This window comes from Pleurodeles waltl, chromosome 7 (genome assembly GCF_031143425.1).
Source record: "Pleurodeles waltl isolate 20211129_DDA chromosome 7, aPleWal1.hap1.20221129, whole genome shotgun sequence".
Classification (NCBI taxonomy): domain Eukaryota; kingdom Metazoa; phylum Chordata; class Amphibia; order Caudata; family Salamandridae; genus Pleurodeles; species Pleurodeles waltl.
The window spans coordinates 1,515,667,630-1,515,689,223 of NC_090446.1; positions in this window are offsets into that span (position 1 = coordinate 1,515,667,630).

Consider the following 21,594-nt stretch of genomic DNA (forward strand, 5'->3'; position numbering starts at 1 on the left):
TGACCCTGGCGGTCGGTGATAATGTGCTGGTAGTACCACCATCAGGCTGGCAGTACATACCACCACATTATGACATTGGCGGGTTGGCTTCAGTCAACCCGCCAATTTACCGTTCCTACCGCTATGGTGGTAGCAGCCGCCAGGCCAGAGACAACAATCTCCAACCCGGCGGCCGCTACTGTACCGCCGGCAGTATTTTGGCCCTGCCTACGGCCATGGTTTTCGTGGCGTTCCCCATGCCATGAAAACCATGGCCGTAGGCCCTACTAGTGACAGAAAATTCCTTCCCTGTCACTGGTAGGAGCCCCCCCGACACTCCCCAAACGCCCCCCACCCCTCTCCATCCACACTCCCCCCTTTCCATCCCCTCCCCATACATGCACACTCGCAGGCACACACGCGCATTCACACACTCACTCACACAGGCATACATGCATTCATTCATCCTTGCACACATCCGTACACACATTCACACTGACATGCAGACACACATTCACATTTCCATTCATACACGCATTCTCACACATGCATACACCCATGCAAACACCATTACACACACACTCGCATTCATGCACACATTCACACATTCATGCACACATACACACACAACACGCCCCACCCCTCTCCTCTGTCGGAAACCCAACTTACCTGCATCCAGGGGGTCTTCCGGCAGGGAACGGGATGGGGCGCTGCTACCGCCAGCAGCGCCGCCAGCAGAACACCGCCAGGCTGTATTATTTGTCATAAAAAGGGTGGCGGCAGTCTACTGCTGCGGCGCTGGTGGTGGTAGCAGCGCCACCTTAACACCATCCGCCAGCATGGCCACACCTGGATTTCTGCCCTTCTCGTGGCGGAAATCCTTCTGGGGTCATAATTTGGTGGACGGATGTTAGCCGCGGCGACGGTCTTTTGGTGGCTGTCGCCATCGCGGTATGCTGCATTTACCTCCAGTCTCAAAATGTGGGCCTATGTTTACTTTAAGACCAATAAAATAATCTAGTATATTTGTACGTTTTACTAGGTGATTTAAGCCTTTAACGTTGAGAGATACAATCTTCAAGTCAGGCATATTAAAAAATTATAATGGATCCAAGCAAACATTTGGTCATAGTCGCCCCATCGGAGGGCCAAATGAAGGAAGCCTCCATGCCAAAAAGGAAAAATCCCATGGTGTAAGGGATAGAGAAAAGAAATGAGAAAGAAAAAAGTGAATAGGTAGCAGAAGCAAACAAGAGAACACAAACAAAAATACACAACCAGAAGTCATCTCTGACAATCAAGATGAGAGGTCCAAGGAAAGTATAAGCCTAGGAGACTGTGGGAGCATCCACGCAGCGGATGGAACATCAAGCAATCTACCATGGTGAAAGTCTATTAAAGGCACAAAAAGAAAAATCCAATTCGGGAATAGATGAGGGAATATAGAGGGTTTTTATAGTAACACATCATAAAAGCAAATATAATAGACATCAGGTACATCATAAAACTGCTGAAGAGAAATATTAATAATTAAAAACAAGAACTAAGCTAAGGTCTCCTACACACAGATCTTAGGTATGGAAAAGAAAAATGACGTCTATAAATATGTATAAATATCTGAATGAACATTCTCTATTACAATAGTATAAAATAGATGACTAACAACCATCATAGGAGAGAGAAAGGAAGGAAGAAAAGAAGAAAAGAAGAGGAAATAAAATCTCCTCCCCTCCCTCCTCCCTGCAGATAAGAGATAAAGGCATGACGTATATCATACAATAACTCAATAAACTGCATATGAAACAAAGCATAACTATCTCAAAAAGGACCATCAATCTGTAACATCTCTACCAGTAACAAATTGAAGACTATTGTATTTCAGGGGGAGAAGAAATAGCAGCAATTATAAGAGCGAAAATAAAAGAATATTCACAATTAAAAAAGGATGCACCAATATAATTCAGTTAACGTCAAGGTGGAGGGAAATACAAGGAGCCAGAAGCACCATCTTCATCCATCCAAATCCCAGATGTATTGTCTAAAAAAGGTAGCAGGTTCTAATGGTTCTTCGAAGGTTTGAGGTTTGCCCTTAAAGACAATCCTGCAATGGGATTGGCCAGCAAATGAGGAAGGGATAATCCTTTCAGAAAGTTTGTTTTGTAAGGCTAGAAAGCCTTTCCTTCTTAACACAGTATCTTTCGTACAGTGTTGAGAAATGGAAGTCTTAGTTCCTTGCCAATAAACCCCTTTAGATTTCCTCACCAGTGCAAGAATGACCTCTGCATGCTGGAGACATAAAGGTTTAAAAATTGCAGGACATGGGATGGAGGATTGGTTATGCTGAAAGGGTGGTATCCGATAAGCACGTTCTATTACAAAGTCTCTATGAAAGGATATTTGCAGGGATCCAAGACTCCAAGAAATCAACCATAGAAGAAGATTTGTCCTCCACTTCTTTGAGAAGATCAAAAATTCTAGGAGTACCATGTCTGCTAAGGTCTTCCATGTCAGTGACGTCTAGCTTGAGAGAATAGACATCCTGATCAACCCTTCAAAGTTGTTTCCTTTGAGCCATTGCACAATCTTCTATATTACTAATTCTACCGTCAGCATGGTTAATCCTAAGGGTCAGGTCTTTCATGTCCTTCCTGACGGCAGCAACCTCCACTTGTAGAAGATCTGTGTTAGTTTTAGTACTCTGAGCAATATCATGTACATCATTAAGTATGGATAGTATAGCCACCATTGTTACAGAATGTCCAGATTTGCCCTTGATAGGGGAGTCAGATAGTGGAGGATCATTGCAATTTCCCTTTAGCGTCTTTCCTTAGAGTCTCTAAGTTCAGTCATGATGCAGAACAGAAGTACGGTGACAAGTGTGTAAAGAGAACAGCGTTGTAGAAGGAGAAACTGCAATGTTGGCCATATATGGAGTACATTGAAGCAATTGCTAGATATATCATCTGATGGTCACCGGCTTCACTTAGTTAAACCCCTTCAAACTATGAGTGATCTGAAGAAAAATGTATCCTCTAACACACCGAACAACATCTGCCCAAAGGATCACTTTCGCAGAACACATTATCAATACGGCACAATGTTGCTGATATCAAGAGTCAATATCCAACAATATTAATAAGAAGAAGCATGTTGGGCAGAGGCAATTGGACATGTATAGCTACTCAATTACAAATTAAGCCCATATCTGGAGAAAGTAGCGCCACGTTGTTGATTTATTGGGGGAAATACAGGCCTTATAGATGTATTGTCTTCAGAAAATACCCCAACATGAATGTGGATGTAACCTTTAAAGCCTTTGGAGAAGAGGGTATAAAAAGAGTTCAGCAAAGGCTCCAAACATTTGAATGTGTCACATTACACAGAAGATTTAAGGTTTGTGTGGATCACGAAAAACAGCTAAGACGCAGCAAAGGCCCTGTATTTAATTTTTTTGCATGCAGCAGGCATGGGGTGTTTCCTCGCTGCAGAATGCTAAAAGCCAAAGGCCTTGGGACAGCTGGGTGGAATCAGTGCGTAATTTGTGCTTGTTGTTTCCAGTGCTGAGCACCGGCACTTATTTTTGAGGGCCGGCGCTTATTCTTCTGCCCCAAGCATTTGCTGCGAGCAAAAGACACATATGGGAAAGACGGAGGAAGAGAAAAATTAAAAAGCTTCACATAGGGAGAAACCAGAGTGAGCTGAAGGGGCAGGGAGTGGCTGTAAATAGATTGAATAGGCCTGAGATGGATTCAGGATTACGCTGCCTCAGTAATCTATGTTCCCATATTTAATTTCAGCAGCCACATGTTTAAGAGGAGGGCTTTGAGCACCAGCACATTTTTATTTACAAATTAAGCACTGGGTGGAATTATGGAGGGCGTGACACACCCGGAGTGAAGGAGAGTGCTAGGCAGCGTGCAGTGTCCTCCCGAGGGGCATGGCCCACTTAGAAGCATTGCCGAACAAAAGAAGATTGCAGGCGATGTCATCTTGGAAGCTGCCCCTGCTTGAAGCAAAGATCCGCAATCGGAGATTTAAAATAAATTCCAGGCCCCCAGCTCAAAGTGGCACCATCAGCAGGGTCTCCAGTCATTTCTCCATCCATCTGCATCGTTTCTGAGGAGGCATCTCGTTCCTCTATGGCTCAGTGGGATGGAGGCTCGATGGAGCTCAGAAGAGAGCCGCCATTCAGCACATGCTCAAGGCACGCCACTTTTAACTAGGTTGTAGAGCAAGAAAAGGAATTTCCAGACGTGGGCTCTAAGCACCATAGGGACTCATGCAGTTCCTGGGTGTAAAATTAAGGCCCATATTTATACTCGGATTGCGCTGAATTAGCGTCATTTTTTTACGCTAATTCAGCGCAGACCTAACTCCATATTTATACTTTGGTGCTAAACACGTCTAGCGACAAAGTTATGGAGTTAACGTTGTTTTCTGGAGAGGAAAACCTACCTTGCGTCAATGAGATCCAAGGTAGGTGTTCCCGTCCAGAAAAGGACGATATGGTCTGCGCCATATTTATCTCCCCCATGATAAAATCCAGCACAGGCGGATGGGGGCCTTAAATAATGGCGCTAAGCTTGCTTACCGCCATTATTTAATGCCTGGGTATGGGCAGGCGTAAGGGGACCTGTAGGCAGTTTTGGTGAAAAAGTATAAATCTGCCCCCAGTGTCTTTGTGTATATATTTTCTTTTCCAGTTTACTATTTAGTTCAGGAATAGATTTTTCTGTAGAAGAAGAACTGCCTACTGCAGTAGGGAACATGGAATGTCTGGTGGAACTAATGCGCGAAGGGATCCTTAATTATGAAATACTGTTGCTTTGCTCTACCGTGTTTGCGATTTCATTAGCAGTAATACTAACAGTGAAGCTGAATCACAAAATAAAAAAAACTATAAATTTGAATGGTTTTTGCATATTACAACAGTGTAGCCCCAAGCCAATGTCAGAGGAATCAAAAAGGACCGAGAATAATAAAATAATCATCCTGGAAGAAAAAAAGTGAAGGAACAAAGGAAAGTTATGAACATAACCAAACTATGCGTAGATATGCATTGTCCAAATGACAGAAAATGAGACTGAAGTTTTGAGAACAGCAGGTGAACATAATCAAAGATCCACTCTTAGTCAATGGCTCGTTGAAAGTTCCACCAAAGAGATATAGCAATCTGTGCCTCAAAAGAATCATAATATTCAATTTGAAAAAAACACAATTCTTCATGAGAGAAGGATCAAGACCAACCTGAAGATGGATAGCCACAGATAAAAATAAGAGTAAAAAATCAAGATCCTGTTAAAGAAAAGTTTTAACCAACTCTTTTGATCCAAAAATTCAATTCAAATCCATTTTGTTTCAAGCTCAATATTATGCTCGGTATGCAGGTGGCACGCGGAAAAAGTCTGGTGTAATAAATAAACAAATAGGAAGCAACGGAGGCGTGATCCATATAAAGCTGATGACACTGAATGCAGCTTTTCAGTGAAGTTGGGTTGCGTTTAATGAGTGCAAGTGACGTGGTAATAATTCCTCTCCTTATGAATACCCTCAGGTGCCAAACTCAATCCGAATGTTTTTTCCCTAACAACAGCTCTAGCGTCACCAGGTTATGCCATGCAGCCTCTGCAAAACTCCGCTAAAGGCCACATGTACGAAGCTTTTTTCTGGTCGCAAACGGCCCAATTAAAAAAATGGGGCCATTTGCAACAAGAAAAAATCATTTTTGGATGTACCAAACCGTATTTTGCAATTCAGTAATCTATGACCAAATTTCAAAATTTGGTTTTAGGAAGGGCCGTGTCAAGGACGGCCCTTCCTAATAGCGACTCGCAGTGGTGTGCATCAATATTTTGTGACCAAAATGCAGTTGCAAAACATTTGCTTTTTACCACCAAATTCAATTTGGTGTTAACTCATTCGCAAACGTGAAGGGGTCCCCATGGGACTCCTTCCCCTTTGTGAATGCATGCAAAACGCTTTTGTGTGTTTTTGTGTGGTGTTGGTGCAGTAAAACATTACTCTTAAGAAATGAAACAGAAATGTTTCATTTTTGTTTTTGAAACGCATTCCGTTTTCCTTTAAGATAAACAGGCTGCATTAAAAAAAGTTGCTTTATTTAAGAGCAACATGGACAGGCCACCATCCCTGTGTTTTTTGCGATACCCAATAGGGCACAAATTGCGACCTACCTCATGAATATTAATGAGGTAGGTCTATTTGCGACCCACTGGGAATAGAAAATCAACCTCAATAGAGTTTTGTACATTGGAAATTGGGATTTTCTAATTGCGATTCACATGGAATTGCAATTATGAAATTGCAACTCCTAACGTAGGTACATCTGGCCCTTTGTGAATGTGATGACATTGGAATACATTGAGCACCAACTGGTGCAGTGAAGTCACTTTCTTGTACTTTTTCCATTCCCCATCGAGTCAGAAAGGATCCAAGACCATCAGCTAGGAGAATATTTCCAAGGACAGCCATGGTTGCAGCTTTCTTTCTTATAGGTACGACTAGAATAGCTCTTTTAGTTTTGTGGTAGCTAATGTGGATGCACTTGACTATCCATCTGGCAATGCCTGCTTTTGATATGGGTTAACCCTTGTAAAGTTTTAGCAAAGTCTACAAACAGTTGGCCTGCCTCGAGAAAGGGCTTGGTCCTTTCAATGGAGTACATGAGTGTGCACTTGACATCTCTCTGCTACTGAGTCTGGTTAGGGGAAAAAGATTGGGAGCACTATGGTATGGTTCAGATGAAAATAGTAGACAAACTTAGGGAGGAACGTAGCGTTAGTTCTGAGTATCAACCTATCTTATAAACCTAAATGAAGTGTTCATGTAGTGTGAGGGCTTGTAACTCACTAGTATTTCTGAGAGATGGTATGGTCACAAGGAAGGCTACTTTCCAGAAGAGGTACTGGACAAGAAAATAGTGCAAGGGCTCAAAGTTGGACCCATTTGGTAAGGACTGTATTAAGATTGCACGCCAGAGCGGGTGGAACTTTAGGAGGAATGATCCTTTTGAGGCCTTCCACAAAGGTTTTAACAATGGGTATGCCAAAGAGGGAGGAAAATTATCTGTTTTGCTTGTAAGCTGCTATGGCTACAAAAAACGAGCCATATGGAGGTGTAGGCTAGGCCTGATTTTTGGAGATGGAGCATACACAGATGATATCCTGGACTGGTTTTTGGGGGTCCAGGTGTTTGTGAGTGCACAGTGCAGTGAACAGTTTGGTACATGGCAGGTTTGTGTGATAGGTTTGCAGGATTGTTTTAAGATGTCCATGCATTCTTGCGAAAGATGCTGGTAGACTGGGCTATTTCGGGTCTGGGTGTCGCATCTGATTCTGGTTCCTCATGAGAAGGTCCAGCCTGTTGAGGAGCTTCTCGTGGGGACTGATTGACATATCAAAGAGTACTAGGGTTGCCTGGCCTAGGTGGAGGCTATCAGAATGGATGTCTGTGATATCTGCCACATCTGCACAACTAATGAAAAGAGTGAGAAAGGCAGAAAAGAGTAAGCAAAGATCCCTGACCAGATGATCCATAGTGGGTACTTGGAGCTGAAGCTCGGGCATTTCACATTTTCAGGGGTGGCAAATAGGTCTATTTGTGGAGTCATCAGCATTGAAAGTACTGAGTTAAGACTTGTACATGGAGTGTCGACAAATGGAATTGTTGATGCATCCTGCTGAGCAGGTACGTGAGGTCATTGTCCACCCCTGGAAGGTACGCCCCCTTTCAGTGGATGTGGTAGTAAAGTTCCCATTACCAGGTGTTGCAGAGAGTGAGTGCTATCCTGCTACTGTAGGTAGTACATGACAATCATGTCCTTCCTGATAAGGACTACTTTGCCTTGAATGGGAGTAAGGAAGGGTTTAAGGGTGATATGTATGATGAGGCTCTTGAGATAGTTGATGTGGCACCAGTGTTGATGAGGGACCGACACTCCTTGCACAGTGGTATGGTTAATGTGAACATCCCCACCCCCCGCTCGGCTTGAGAGGCATCCATGGTAATATTAGCTTGCAGAATGGGGTTTAGGAAACTCCAGCCCTGCATCAGATTTTGCTGTTCAAGCTTTTTGTTCTCCTTGTCATGCGGAGAGAGCGTCACCTGTGGCCTGAGCGGAAGACTGTTTTTGTACAGCCTGAACTACCAGGGGTCAAGATGGATGTGATTCCTGATGTAGGGATGGTCATTGAGGGAGGGATTATATTTGTTCTCTACCAGTGATGTTACTACCCTCACCTTGATGGGCTCTTTGAAGGTGTTTTCGGCAACTTTTAACATTCACTTAAGCATAGGGAGGAACTGTACCGTTCTCTCAGACCTAGACAATGTCTCCAATAAGAAATCATCTTTGTCCTGGAGGACGTGCATATCCACCTTGTGGAAGGTGGCCGTCTGCTGGATCACCTCTTGGTAAGAGGTAGTGTCACCTGGTGGGGGGATTCCCTTACCAGATAGTGATCCAGGTCTGGATCTTCTACAGGATGACATCATAGTTGTCCAACAGGTCATCATTGAGTACAAGAGCAAGCGGTACATCATAAAGGTTGGTGGGACATATAGGGCTGTCTTTCCCTTAAGAAGAGTGTGTGGAACCCTGTGGTGAATGGGGAGGTGGTGGTATAGGAGATGGCAATGATGGAGATAGTGGTGGGTGGGGTTTTTTGGAGGAGATGCAGGAGTAAGGATTGGGAGGGCTGGTGCTCCTGTCTTTTCACCTTTTATGCTTGGGAGCTCGGAGGGGGGCCAAAGCAAGCTCTTCCTCGAAAGTTAGTTACCTCTTCTGAAGAGCAGAGGCAGCTTTGTTGGGAATTTCCCTGCTTCGGGTGTATGAGCAGTCTTTTCTGGCTTGCATCACGCTTTCCCTGGAGCTGCTAAAGGATGGGTTGCTCCAAGTCATGGGAGCCTGCCATTGAAGGGGTGTTCTACGACGATGGAGTCTTCGATGCTGATGAGGTCTTCAAACCTGAAGGAGGTGTCGACGGCAATGGTGGTTTAGGCACTGATGGCAGCTTGGGGGCCGGTTTCAGCACCGGTATCGAAGCATCTTTGGCCTCAAAGAGGTTGGAGGCCTGTGGAGTATCCTCAAGCTTAACGACCACAAGGAGTCGATGCTCATGGATGGCAGCGTCTAAGGCCTTTAGCCAGTGCAGACCAGAGCCGGAAGATGGTGAACGTTCGGAAAGCTGTGTCTTAGATGGAGGGTTGATGCCCAATCCCCTTGGGAAGGTTCTCTGCCATAACTTGGGGACTTTTTGGGGGGGGCTGGTGTGTTTTAGACTAGACTTGAAGTCTGTGCTGCAGTCTTTGTCTGAGACCAGAGGCCATGGAGGTGAGGGAGGCTGCCTGAACCCTTTCCTCTGGATTGGAGTTGGAGGAAAAGGTTGTCTCTGGGCTAGGAGATGGCTGTTGGGGTGGAAAATCCATGGGGCCATGCTCGAACCTGATGGTAGAAAAAACAATCTAATATGAAGTTGGTTGTGTAGTATGTAGTGTTCTTTTGGGTGTTATGTTTCCTTTAAGTAGATTTCCTATTTTGAAAGTTCTGTATAGAATATTTAGTTATGATGTAGAGGCAGTTGCTGGAGAAGTTTCCCAAGGGGCATGTTCTGTGCTGTGGGTTTCTCATTTTCTACTAGAAATAAACCTCTCCTACACAATTTCTTTGGCCTTTATTCTTCTCTCTGTGGAATATATATGAGGATACCACATATTTTTGCAACGAGGATAGGATAGGTCGCTTCGAGAAACCCACAGCACTTTCAGGGTGACATTCACTTGATACCCACATGAATGTCATTAGACAAGTATTAGAAATTTTCAGAGACAAAGAAAGTACTATGTGGGTGGAGAAGAGTAAATCTGTCTATGAGGAGATAACATATTTGGGCATGTAATTTCAAATGATGGTGTTCATCCCAAGGAGAAGTTAGTTAACAACATTCGGAGTTTGAAAGCGCCCACAAAAAGAGAAGATGTGCAAATGTTTTCGGGGATAGTGGAGTTTTACTCCAAATTTATTCAAGTTTTTGCTAGCAAAACCCATGCCATTGGGAAACTCTTGAGGAAAGGGGAAGTGTTTGCTTGGAATGGAGTGTGAAAGAGAATTTTTTAGCATAAAGGAGTGTTTGGTCAAGGCTCAATCACTATGTAGTTTTGTACCAGGTTTGCCTTGATCTTTAACTATGAATGCCAGTCTTAAAGGTCTCGGGCTGTGTTCAAGCAATTGCAAGATGGACAAGAAGTGGTTATTGTATTTGCCTCTAGGTTCCCAAAGGATGCAGAAGGTAGGTACTCCACTATTGAGTAAAAGGCATTGGCTGTGTTTTGGTTGAATAACAAATTTAAACAATTTCTTTGCGGAACCAGATTTGTTGTTCATTCTGATCACAAGCCTCTGAGAGAGGTTTTTGCCAAAAAGTGCTTAAATGGTATATCGTCTTGTATCTGCAAATGGATTATTGCACTGCAAGATTTTCATTTTGAGGTTCAGTACGTACCAGGGGTCTCTAATAAGGCTGCAGACTGTTTGCCAAGGATGCAGTGTGATTTTGTCAATCAATCTGGATTTGTATAGCGTGGCTAATCACCCATGAGGGTATTAAGGCACTGAGAGTGCTGCTGCAGGGGAACTCAGTTGAACAGCCAGGTCTTGAGTCCTCTTCTGAATTCCAGCAGAGCGGATGAGGTTCATAGGTTAGCTAAGCGGTCATTGCAAGACTTTGCAGCGAAGTAGGAGGAGTGTCCTCCACTATTGCTGCGGCGGATGCGGGGGTGTGGGCGAGGCAGAGGGAGATGCAGGGGTCTGAAGGGAAAGTGGCAGTTCAGTCGGTGATTGATGTAAGCTGGTCCCTGGTTGTGGAGGACTCTGTAGGTGTGGATCAGCATCTTGAGCGGGCATCTCTTGTGAATGGGGAGCCAGTGGAACTTCTTGAGGTGGGGGGTAATGTGGGCCCATTTAGGGAGGTCAAGGACGAGTCTGGCTGTTGAGTTCTGCATAGTTTGCAGTCTCTTGAAGAGGAGCAAGGTGATATCGGAGAAGATGTGATGTAACTGCCTGAGCTACCGACTTCAGAGCTGGGGGAACCAGGTTCGAGTCTCGGCATCAGCTCAACATCCTGTGATTCTTGGCAAACCTCTTAATCTCTCTGTGCCTACAATTCAACGCCTTAAGAGCCTCACAGGTGATTTGCCACGCTTTACAAATCCTTACTAATGCCTACATAGAGTGTGTTGCCGTAGTGCAGTCGACTGGTAACAAGGGCTTGTGTGCCAGTCCGTCTGGTGTCAATGGGGAGCTATTTGAAGAGCATGCGAAGGGTGAGGAAGCAGGCGGATGAAACTGAGTTGATTTGTCTTTTCATGGTGAGGTTACCGTCTAGGATGATACCAAGGTTGCAGGCGTGGTCGGACGGAGTGGGTGAGGGTCCTAGTTCGGGGGCCACCAAGCGTCATTCCACGGGGATGTGTTGTTCCTGAAGATCAGCACTTCCATCTGGTCTATGTTGAGTTTTATGCAGCTGTCTATACTCCAGTGGATGGAGCAGGCAGTTTTCCACCTCCTATACCTTCTCCCTTGCCAGGCGAATAGCACATCAACTCAAGTTTAAAGAGTGTGCTGTAATGTCAGGGTGTGTTTCACAAGAGGAGTGGATGGCTGAGTTTAACAAAAACTCTGTGTTGCAAGGAGCTGTTGAGATGGTACTGTCTGGTGTTTATGATGTGAAGTATGGCAAGGCGTGTGAGTGGAGTAATAAGATTTTCATTGAACTATCTGTTAGTGACAGTTTATTGTTCAAAAGCTCACATTTAGTGGCTTCAGAGGGACTACATGTATGATTGTTGATCCTTGCACATGATGAAAAACGAGGACTGCTCATATGATATTTAGAGAGCTTCCCATTGGTGCATGGGAACAAGTTGCTGTTGATATCGTAGGACCATTGCATTCCAAATGGGGTTTGGAGTATCTTTTTGATCTTATGGATTTGAATTCCACATGGCCAGAAGTGAAAGTTGTTCATGACATTTCAACTGAGATTAGGTTCCTAATGGAGATTTTTGCAAGATAAAGTAATCCCATGTTTTTGCTAACAGATAACAGTCTTCAGATGACTCTGACAGCCATGTCTGGATTTTCAAATGAGAGAGGCATTGTCAATAAGAAATGTGCATAATATCATCCACAAACCAATGGAATAATTGAGAGGTTCGATGTAAATCTTAGAGAGACTGAACAAATAGCAAAAATCGTGGAAAAGTTGGAAAGGTGCTATAGGGGACCATGTGGTGCAGTACAGATTTACTCTGCATTCAACGACAGGCGTTACAGCATTTAAACTGTTTCACAAAAGGTTTCCATGTACTTTGATGTGTCCCCCGTGGGCTGAAGAGGGGTGGGTTGAATTCGTCTGGGGTTTCTGGAAGATTTGTTGTTGAAAGGGCAAAGGAAAAGGAGGTGAGGGAACAATTAAAGTGCAAAGAGCATTGCAAAAGAAAAAATAATGTAACAAACCTGTTTGAAAAGGTGGGTTACATGGTACATGTGAGGTTACCAAGAGGAAGGAAGAGAGACAGTAAATATAGTGATCCTAAAAACGTTGTTAAAGTTAATGAGGGTTCTGTGCAGTTAGAAGATGAGAGAATTTAGAATGTCAACAACATTGTAGTGGTCAAATAACCTGAGTGGCACTTGCTACGTTTTCATATTGTTGTTGTGTTAAGTATAACTATACAAGACGTGCTACTGCATTTGCTCCCGTTCTTTATTTGATTTCTATATTTTTTGTTCAGATGTTCTATAGATGTTGTGTTTTGTTGCGTGGCATGTTTTGGTGTCAATTGTCCTGTTGTATGTGGAGTTTGTTTTGTTGGAGGGAAGATGTGTGGTATGTGATGTACTTTTAGGTGTTATGCTTCCTTTAAGTAGCTTTCCTATTTCGAAGGTTCTGTATAGAAGGTTACGTTATGATGTAGAGACAGTTGCTGGAGGAGCCTGACAAGTGGCCTGTTCTATGCTGTGGCTTTCTCATTTTTTACTTGAAGTAAACTTCTACTGCACAATTTTATTTGGCCTGGATTCTTCTCTCTGCGCAATACGTATGAGGATACCTCAGGTTCCCATGCTCATTGCCAACTGAGGGAGGAGTGACAATCACATACCCCATGGCTCGAAACACTTCTTTGAAAAATACAACCTGCAAATATACGAGCTCAACACTAGATGGCAGGAGCATACAGAGATGTATATTTACAGCAGCCCATGCTACAAACGAATAAGTTACTTACCTTCAGTAACGCTTTTTCTGGTGGATACAGTTACTACCTGTGGATTCCTCACCAAAAGAATTCTCCCCTCGCGCCAGCCTTCAATGCAAATTTCTTCTAGCTCTGCACGTCGACGATGACGTCACAATCGCCCGACTCCACGCGACGCCACATGACGTCATCTAGGCAATAAGAAGCCAACGTCGACGTGCAGACGTCAGTTAGCACCATTTTTTTACGTGCCATAGAGGCGAACAGGTTAAACCTAAAGAGCACACACTAATCCAGAATAGACTAAAATAAAACATTTAATATAATAAAATATATATCACAGTTATGAATGCTCAATTCGAGATATAAATAAATAAATATATATATATATGTACAATTCCAGTCCAAAATGTCCTTTTCACTATCTTAGATTGCAAAGGAAAAGTATATACAATGAATACAACCATATGCATGTGAAAGCTATATACATATATATACAAGTCCAAGGATGCGCACCCAAAGAGATCCTGGTTTGACCAGTCAGGCAACGGGGAGGTGGGTGGGACCGTGAGGAATCCACAGGTAGTAACTGTATCCACCAGAAAAAGCGTTACCGAAGGTAAGTAACTTATTCTTCTGATGGATACACCTACCTGTGGATTCCTCACCAAAAGAATAGAGTCCCCAAGCAGTATAACCTCCGGTAGTGGGTGCCCGAATGGTCAAACCAAGAAATCTTGCAGCACCGAGCGAGCAAAATGGACATCCCTCCTGACCTCGGAGTCCAAACAGTAATGCTTGGCAAAAGTATGGAGGGATGCCCAGGTCGCTGCCCTGCAGATGTCAGCCACAGGAACACCTCTAGCCAAAGCCGATTAAGCTGCTTTGGCCCTGGTGGAATGGGCACGAAGCCCCACAGGTGGATCTCTCTTCGCCAAAGAATAGCAGACCTTAATACATAGAATGACCCACCTGGATAGCGTTCTCTTGTGGACCGCTCTACCTTTCCTCTTCCCCACGTATCCAACGAAGAGCTGTTCATCCTGTCTGAACTCTTTCGTCCTGGTGACGTAGAAGCTCAGTGCTCTTCGCGGATCCAGCCGGTGGAGCCTCTCTTCCTCCTTGGATGGGTGAGGTGGAGGGTAAAAGGAAGAGAGAGTAATCAACTGCCCCAAGTGAAAGGGTGTAACAACCTTCGGTAGGAAAGCCGCCTTGGTCCTCAACACCACTTTGTCCTTGAAGAAGGAAAGGAATGGGGTTTCTACAGTTAGAGCCTGAAGCTCACTAACCCTTCTGGCAGATGTTATGGCCTCCAGGAAAACAGTTTTAAATACTAGGAACAGTAAAGAACAAGAGTGCATGGGTTCAAACGGGGCACCCATAAGAAAAGTTAAAACTAAGTTAAGGTCCCACTGAGGCATAACGAATGGCTTGGGCGGATACTTATTAGTGAGTCCCTTTAGAAACTTTAAAACAATTGGTGATTTAAAGAAGGATGGTTGATCAGGAAGGCACAGAAAAGCAGATAGTGCAGACAGATAACCCTTAACAGTGGCAACTGAAAAACCTTTCTGTGCCAAATAGAGTGCAAATGACAAAATGTCAGATAAACCAGCTCTTAAAGGATCTAAACTATTCTCTCCACACCAGCTTGTAAATTTAGCCCAACGATTCGCATAGATTGACTTGGTGGAGTGTCGCCTGGCCGATAGAATAACTTCCACCACATCTGGATGGAGAGAAAAGGAACTCAGATTGCCCCGTTCAATCTCTAGGCATGAAGATGCAGGCTCTGGAGGTGGGGGTGTAGAATCTGCCCCTGCGACTGCGAGAGGAGGTCCACCCTGCAAGGGAGACGGAGCGGAGGGCACTGAGAGAGTTGGAGTAGGTCCGAATACCACACCCTTCTCGGCCAATCCGGAGCTATTAAGATGACTTGAGCTCGGTCCTGGCGGATTTTCCTGAGAACTTGAGGAATCAAGGGTATGGGGGGAAACGCGTAAAGCAAGTGACCCTTCCAGGACATCTGAAACGCGTCCCCCAGAGCTCCTTGCACTGGATACTGGAGGCTGCAAAACAGCGGGCATTGCGCATTCTCTCGAGTTGCAAACAGATCTATTTGTGGATATCCCCACATCCGGAAGATATACAGAACTAGATCTGGATGAAGACGCCACTCGTGGTAGACCGAGATGCGTCGACTGAGAATGTCTGCACGCACATTCAGGACTCCAGCCAAATGATGTGCAATGAAGCAGATCTTGTGGTCCTGAAGCCAGGACCAGAGTCGAAGAGCTTCTCTGCAGAGAAGATACGACCCCACTCCTCCCTGTTTGTTCATATACCACATCACAGTCGTGTTGTCCGTTAGAACCTGGACTGACTGACCACGAATGGAAGGGAGGAAGGCCTTGAGTGCCAGCCGTACTGCCCGCAATTCTAACAGATTGATGTGTAATTTCTGTTCTACTGGAGACCAAAGGCCTTTGATCTCCAGGTCCCCCAGATGAGCTCCCCACCCTAGAGTGGAAGCATCTGTTACCACTGAGGCCACTGGTGGGGGTAGCGAGAACGGCCTTCCTTGAGACAGGTTGTCGACCGCTGCCCACCATTGAAGATCCACTGCAGTGTCTCTGGAGATCTTTATCGAGTCCTCGAGATCCCCTTTGTGGTGAAATCACTGCCTGCGGACGCACCACTTGAGAGCCCTCATGTGCCAGCGTGCATGAGTGACCAACAGTATGCAAGAAGCAAACAGACCGAGCAGACGAAGGACTTTGAGGATTGGAACTACCGCTCCATTTCGAAATATCGGAACCAAAACCTGTATGTCCTGAACCCCCTGTGGCGGAGGAAAGGCCCGATTCAATGTCGTGTCCAATACTGCCCCTATGAACAGGAGGCGTTGAAAGGGCTCCAGGTGAGACTTGGGTTCATTGACTGAAAACCCCAGGTCGTACAACAATTGAGTCATCGACTGGAGATGACACAGCACAAGCTCTGGAGTACTGGCTTTGATCAACCAATCGTCCAGATAGGGAAACACAGCGATCCCTTTTCTTCTGAGCTCTGCCGCTACCACCGCCATCACCTTCGTGAAGACTCGAGGTGTTGAAGTAAGACCAAACGGGAGGACCGCAAACTGATAATGTTGTGATCCCACCACAAAACAGAGATACATCCTGCGTGATCTGAGGATCGGAATATGAAAATACGCGTCCTGCAACTCGACCGACACCATCCAGTCTCCTTTGTTCAACGCCAAAATAACCTGTGAGAGGGACAGCATTTTGAACTTTTCCTGTTTGAGGAACCAATTCAAAATCCTCAAGTCCAAAATCGGTCTCAGTCGACCATCCTTTTTGGGAGTCAGAAAGTATCTTGAATAGCACCCCTGACCCCTCTCTTGCTCGGGAACCAACTCTATTGCACCTTTTTGTAATAGGGATAATACCTCCTGCTGTAACAGGAGAAAATGGTCTTCCGAACAGAAGGATGGGTGGGGAGGGAGGGTGGGAGGAAACCCCCTCTTCACAATGTTGATGACCCAGGAGTCTGATGTTATGACCTCCCACATTGGAAGAAAAAGGGTAAGTCTCCCCCCTACTGGAGACGAATGGACAGGGAATGGTGGAGGACTACGGCTGCTTTCCTTGCTGCACCCCTTCCGAGGAAGAGGAAGAGGCAGAGTGCTGCAAGGTGGCTCCTCTCGTACGGACTCTGCCCCTGCCCCTGAAGGATCTGTAAGGCAGGGTAGAAACAGTTTGTTGTGGTCCTTGCAGTCTTCCTCGAAAGGAAACACGACCAAATCCTTTAAATCTCCGAAAACCTCTAAAGGTGGATGAGGCCGACGACTGGAGTCCCAAGGATCTAGCTGTCGCTCTGCTCTCTTTAAAACGTTCTAGCCTTAGAACCGAAGAGCTTTTCCCCATCAAACGGAAGATCAAGGAGCGTAGCCTGCACGTCCGTCGAGAAGCCTGATGATCTAAGCCAAGACTGCCTCCTAGAGACTATGGTCGTGCCCATAGCCCTAGCAACCGAGTCTGAAGTGTCCAAACCAGACTGGATGACTTGCGTCGCAGCCGCTTGAGTATCCGAAAAGAGTTGCAGCACCTCCTGTGATACATTAGGATGGCCCTTTGCCTCTTCCATAAGGGCATGTATGTAACGTCCCAGTATACATGTGGCGTTAGATTTCAGGGCCATACTGCACGATGAAAAAGTCTTTTTAGCAGTATGGTCCATCTTTTTCGACTCTCTATCAGCAGGAACCCCAGGAAACGAGCCAGGAGAGGATCTGGAGGAACATGATGCTTGGACCACAAGGCTCTCTGGAGTTGGTTGCCTGGAGAGAAGCACCGGATCCCCAGGCACCGTCCTGTAATGCCGAGCCACCGCCCTGTTGACTGCAGCGGTGGATACAGGCTTCATCCAAATATCTTTTATAGGGTCCAGCAGAGCCTCATTGAATGGAAGAAGAGGCTCAGCAGAAGCAGATGTTGGATGGAGGACCTCAGTCAACAAATTTCTCTTAACCTCCTCAGTGGGAAGAGTAATATCCAAAGAGTCAGCAGCTTTACGAATGACCTTATGGAATGTAGCTGCCTCCTCTGTGATCTCTCCAGGAGAAGCTAGATCCCACTCCGGGGTAGTGTCCAGGTCGCTAGCTGAGTCTAGACCCTGGAAGTCACCTGAGGGCTCAACAACTTCTTCCTCCAGATGTTGTCTTGCATACTCTTCTTCTTCCAAGAGACGGAGGGCCAGACGCCTTGATCTAAGTCTGGACTCCAAGCCTGGAGTCGACAAGGCGTCAGCCGACGCCGAAGACCTCCGTCGGCGCCGGGCCTCGGATCCGTCCGAAGCCGGAGGCTCCGGCTCCACAGCGATCCTAGACGTCGATGGGGTCCGAGTCGAATCCACCGGCGCCGTAACAGGTGTAGCCATCCTGGCCGACGTTGTAGGCATCGGCGCCGCTTCAGACGCAGTAGACATAAACGGGGTGAACGGCGCCGACTTGAAAGACGCCGGAACACCCAAATCGTAGGCCAAAGGACCAGACGGACCTGCGTGACTTCCACCCGGCGTCATGGAAGCAAAGATGTTAAACATAGCGTTCAAAAACACTGCAGGATCCGATCCCGGAGTCGGGAAAGCCGGGTACTGTTGTTGCTGCACCGGCGCCGGCAAAGCTGCTGAAGAGGGTCCGGGTAACTCCTGGCCAGGAGAACCTTCAGGCCTCTGGAGAGGCTCGACCTCAAAGACCGACCCGGGTGACGTCGGGGTCGTCGGAGGAGGAGGGGTGACGGTCGGGCTTATCTCCCACGTCGGACGACGCCGAGCCGACGGAGAGGCCGATCTAGACCTGGACCGACCCTTGCTCGATCGGCGCCGAAATCCATGATGGCGCCGAGAGCCACTATGATGGTGGCGAGACCTCGAGGATCTCGACGAAGATTCCCTCCTATGACGCCTCTCTTTCTTCTTCTTGGACCGAGCCAAGAATAACTTCGCCTCTCTTTCTTTGAGCGCCTTAGGGTTCATGCGCTGGCACGAACCGCACGCCTCGACCTCATGATCTGAACTAAGGCACCAGAGGCAGTTATCTTGGGGGTCGGTAACCGACATCCGACCCCCGCATTGGTTACAAGGTTTAAAGCCGGATTTTCTAGGCTGCGACATCGTAACTGTCAGTTGGTAACAGTAGCTCCCTGTGAGCCTCGAAGAAACAACCGTTATTCGGGCACGGAAAAAAGGCAACTGACGTCTGCACGTCGACGTTGGCTTCTTATTGCCTAGATGACGTCATGTGGCGTCGCGTGGAGTTGGGCGATTGTGACATCATCGTCGACGTGCAGAGCTAGAAAAAATTTCCGTCGAAGGCTGGCGCGAGGGGAGAATTCTTTTGGTGAGGAATCCACAGGTAGGTGTATCCATCAGAAATATCGTTACTGAAGGTTGACAAGCTTCCTCTGATGAATATATCTTTCCATATATTCCTCACCTTATGAATCGGTCCCTAAGCAGTACTCTCAAAGAAGGGAGTTATGTGCATTATCCAAGAAAATCATGCCTCATATCCCAGGCTAAGTACCTGTTGCTGCATTCTTGAGCTATGAGGCAGTAGTGCTTGGCAAAAGTATGCAAGACAGACCAGGTGGCTGCCAAGCAAATGTTAGCTAGCCAACTTCCTTGGGGGCAGTGGTAGAAAGCGTCATGGCCATAGTAGAGTTGACATGAATGTAGGAATAAACCAATCTGTTGACAATCTAATTGACAATTTATGAAATCACACTTTGTGATAGCCAATAGTGGTAAAACAGGAACATCTTGGTTGCCACTGTCACCAAGTGCCATTTACTTGCTGCCACTGCAAGTATTGTAAATATGGTTAAAAAACAGTGAACTATTTTGACAATGATGACCAGCGTAAGAAAAATATATATCAACTTTTTTATAAATTGTCATAACTCGATTGACAATGCTCATGCTCTAAACTGTATGTGGTACGCTCCAAGGTCCAGCACTCCCTCTCTATTGGGCAATACCCATAATCCATGGAAGAGGTTTGGACCTGCTGTACCTTAATGTCAATATTCTTGTAGAAAGAGATTAAGGATGTCTACCAATAAGTCAATGCAGATTCCTTTATTGGTCCTTTGTAATTTACATTTTATTTACAGTGGATATGTTCATGTCTTTCCAATGTGAACTGTTCCAAATAATACACGTTATTTAGACGTCCTTGTCTGTTAACAACCGACACGTGTTTCGTCAAATTAATTTCAAACAGTCGGGTCAATCAAAATATCGTCAATCCACCGGCATGCATACCGATGGATTTGCTGCTTAGGGATTGACTTTGGAATAGATGACTCCAACAAGGAAAAGATACTGTTATTGATCTGATTGTTTGCAATTGATCTGACCTATACCGGGAACTAATAGAAGCTACATGAATTATCAATGGGAAAATTAAATGCTGTAATTTACTAGAACAAAGCCTTGAGAAAGCCCCATGCTGTCGAGCCACACAAGTGGCAAAACACGTGTCGGCTGCTAACAGACAAGGATTTCTAAATAATCTGCATTATTCGGAACAATTCACATTGGAAAAACATGAAATTATCCACTGTAAATACAATGTACAGTCCAAAGAACCAATAAAGGAATCTGCATTGACTGGTTTATGGGTAGACCTACTTAATCTCTTTCTACAGCAAACTGTATGCGGGCAGCATGATCAATCAATTAAAATTCAAGATTGCTGAACATTTTTGGGCCATTGAGAATAAATACTCAAAATATGCGGTGGAAGCACATATTCAAGAAAAACATAATGATAATGTAACAGGTTTAAAGTTTCTTGCATTGGGACAGATTCGACAGGAGGCCTGTTGTGATAGAGAAAAAATATTGAGACAAAAAGAATGATATATCTTGTCGCGACAGAGCATGGAACCGTATGGATTAAATAAAGAACTGAGTTTGCCAATCTTTCTTTAACACTACGAGAGCTATACTTTAATTTTATTTGAAGTGTGATAAGTGAGTCCATTAAAAACGAATGATAACCTGATATTTGTTTTTCTTTTCACTTCTGGGTTGTTCTTCCTTGTGAACTGTTGTATTTGGATATTTCTGAACAGTTTCCAGTAGGTGAAGTTAGATTGTACGGAAGATCAGTGCCTTTCTACTTTGGAGTGAACGGAAAAACATGTATAATTAACCAGTTTATTTAAAAATAAGTAAACAATAGCACCGTTGGCTGTGAATTGTGACAGAATGTTTCGCCGCAGCGGATAGGCTAATTCAGCCTGGGAGATGAGTTAAACACTTTGAGGAGCTCTATAGGGAATGGCCCAGCGACGAGACCCAGCCACTAGAACCCAAGGGTAGAAGTGTTGCCCCATATCTCAAGGATAAAGAAGTTAGATCCTCATGGAACAGAGCTGACCAGCTTCACTATGGCGGAAACTATCAAGGCTATAAACTCATTGCATAAGGGGAAGGCCCCAGGCATTGATGGTATCCCGGGAGATCTGCACTTGTCTCACCCTGAGGTTTGGGTACCATACCTAAACACTCGGAGTAACGTAACTGTGAGGGGAGATGGTATCCCCCCTCGTGGTGGGGAGCAATAATAGTTCCAATATACAAAAAAAGGCGACAGAGATATACCAGAGAATTACAGACAGAAAAGCTGAATCAACATCAGTCAAAAGGTGTTCTGCAGACAAGTCCTGGCCAGGTTGCATTCTTGTATCACTGAGCATCAGATTCTTGTAGACTGGCAGGCGGAATTCAAGAAGGGGTTAGTACAGTCGACCAAGTACTCAGGTT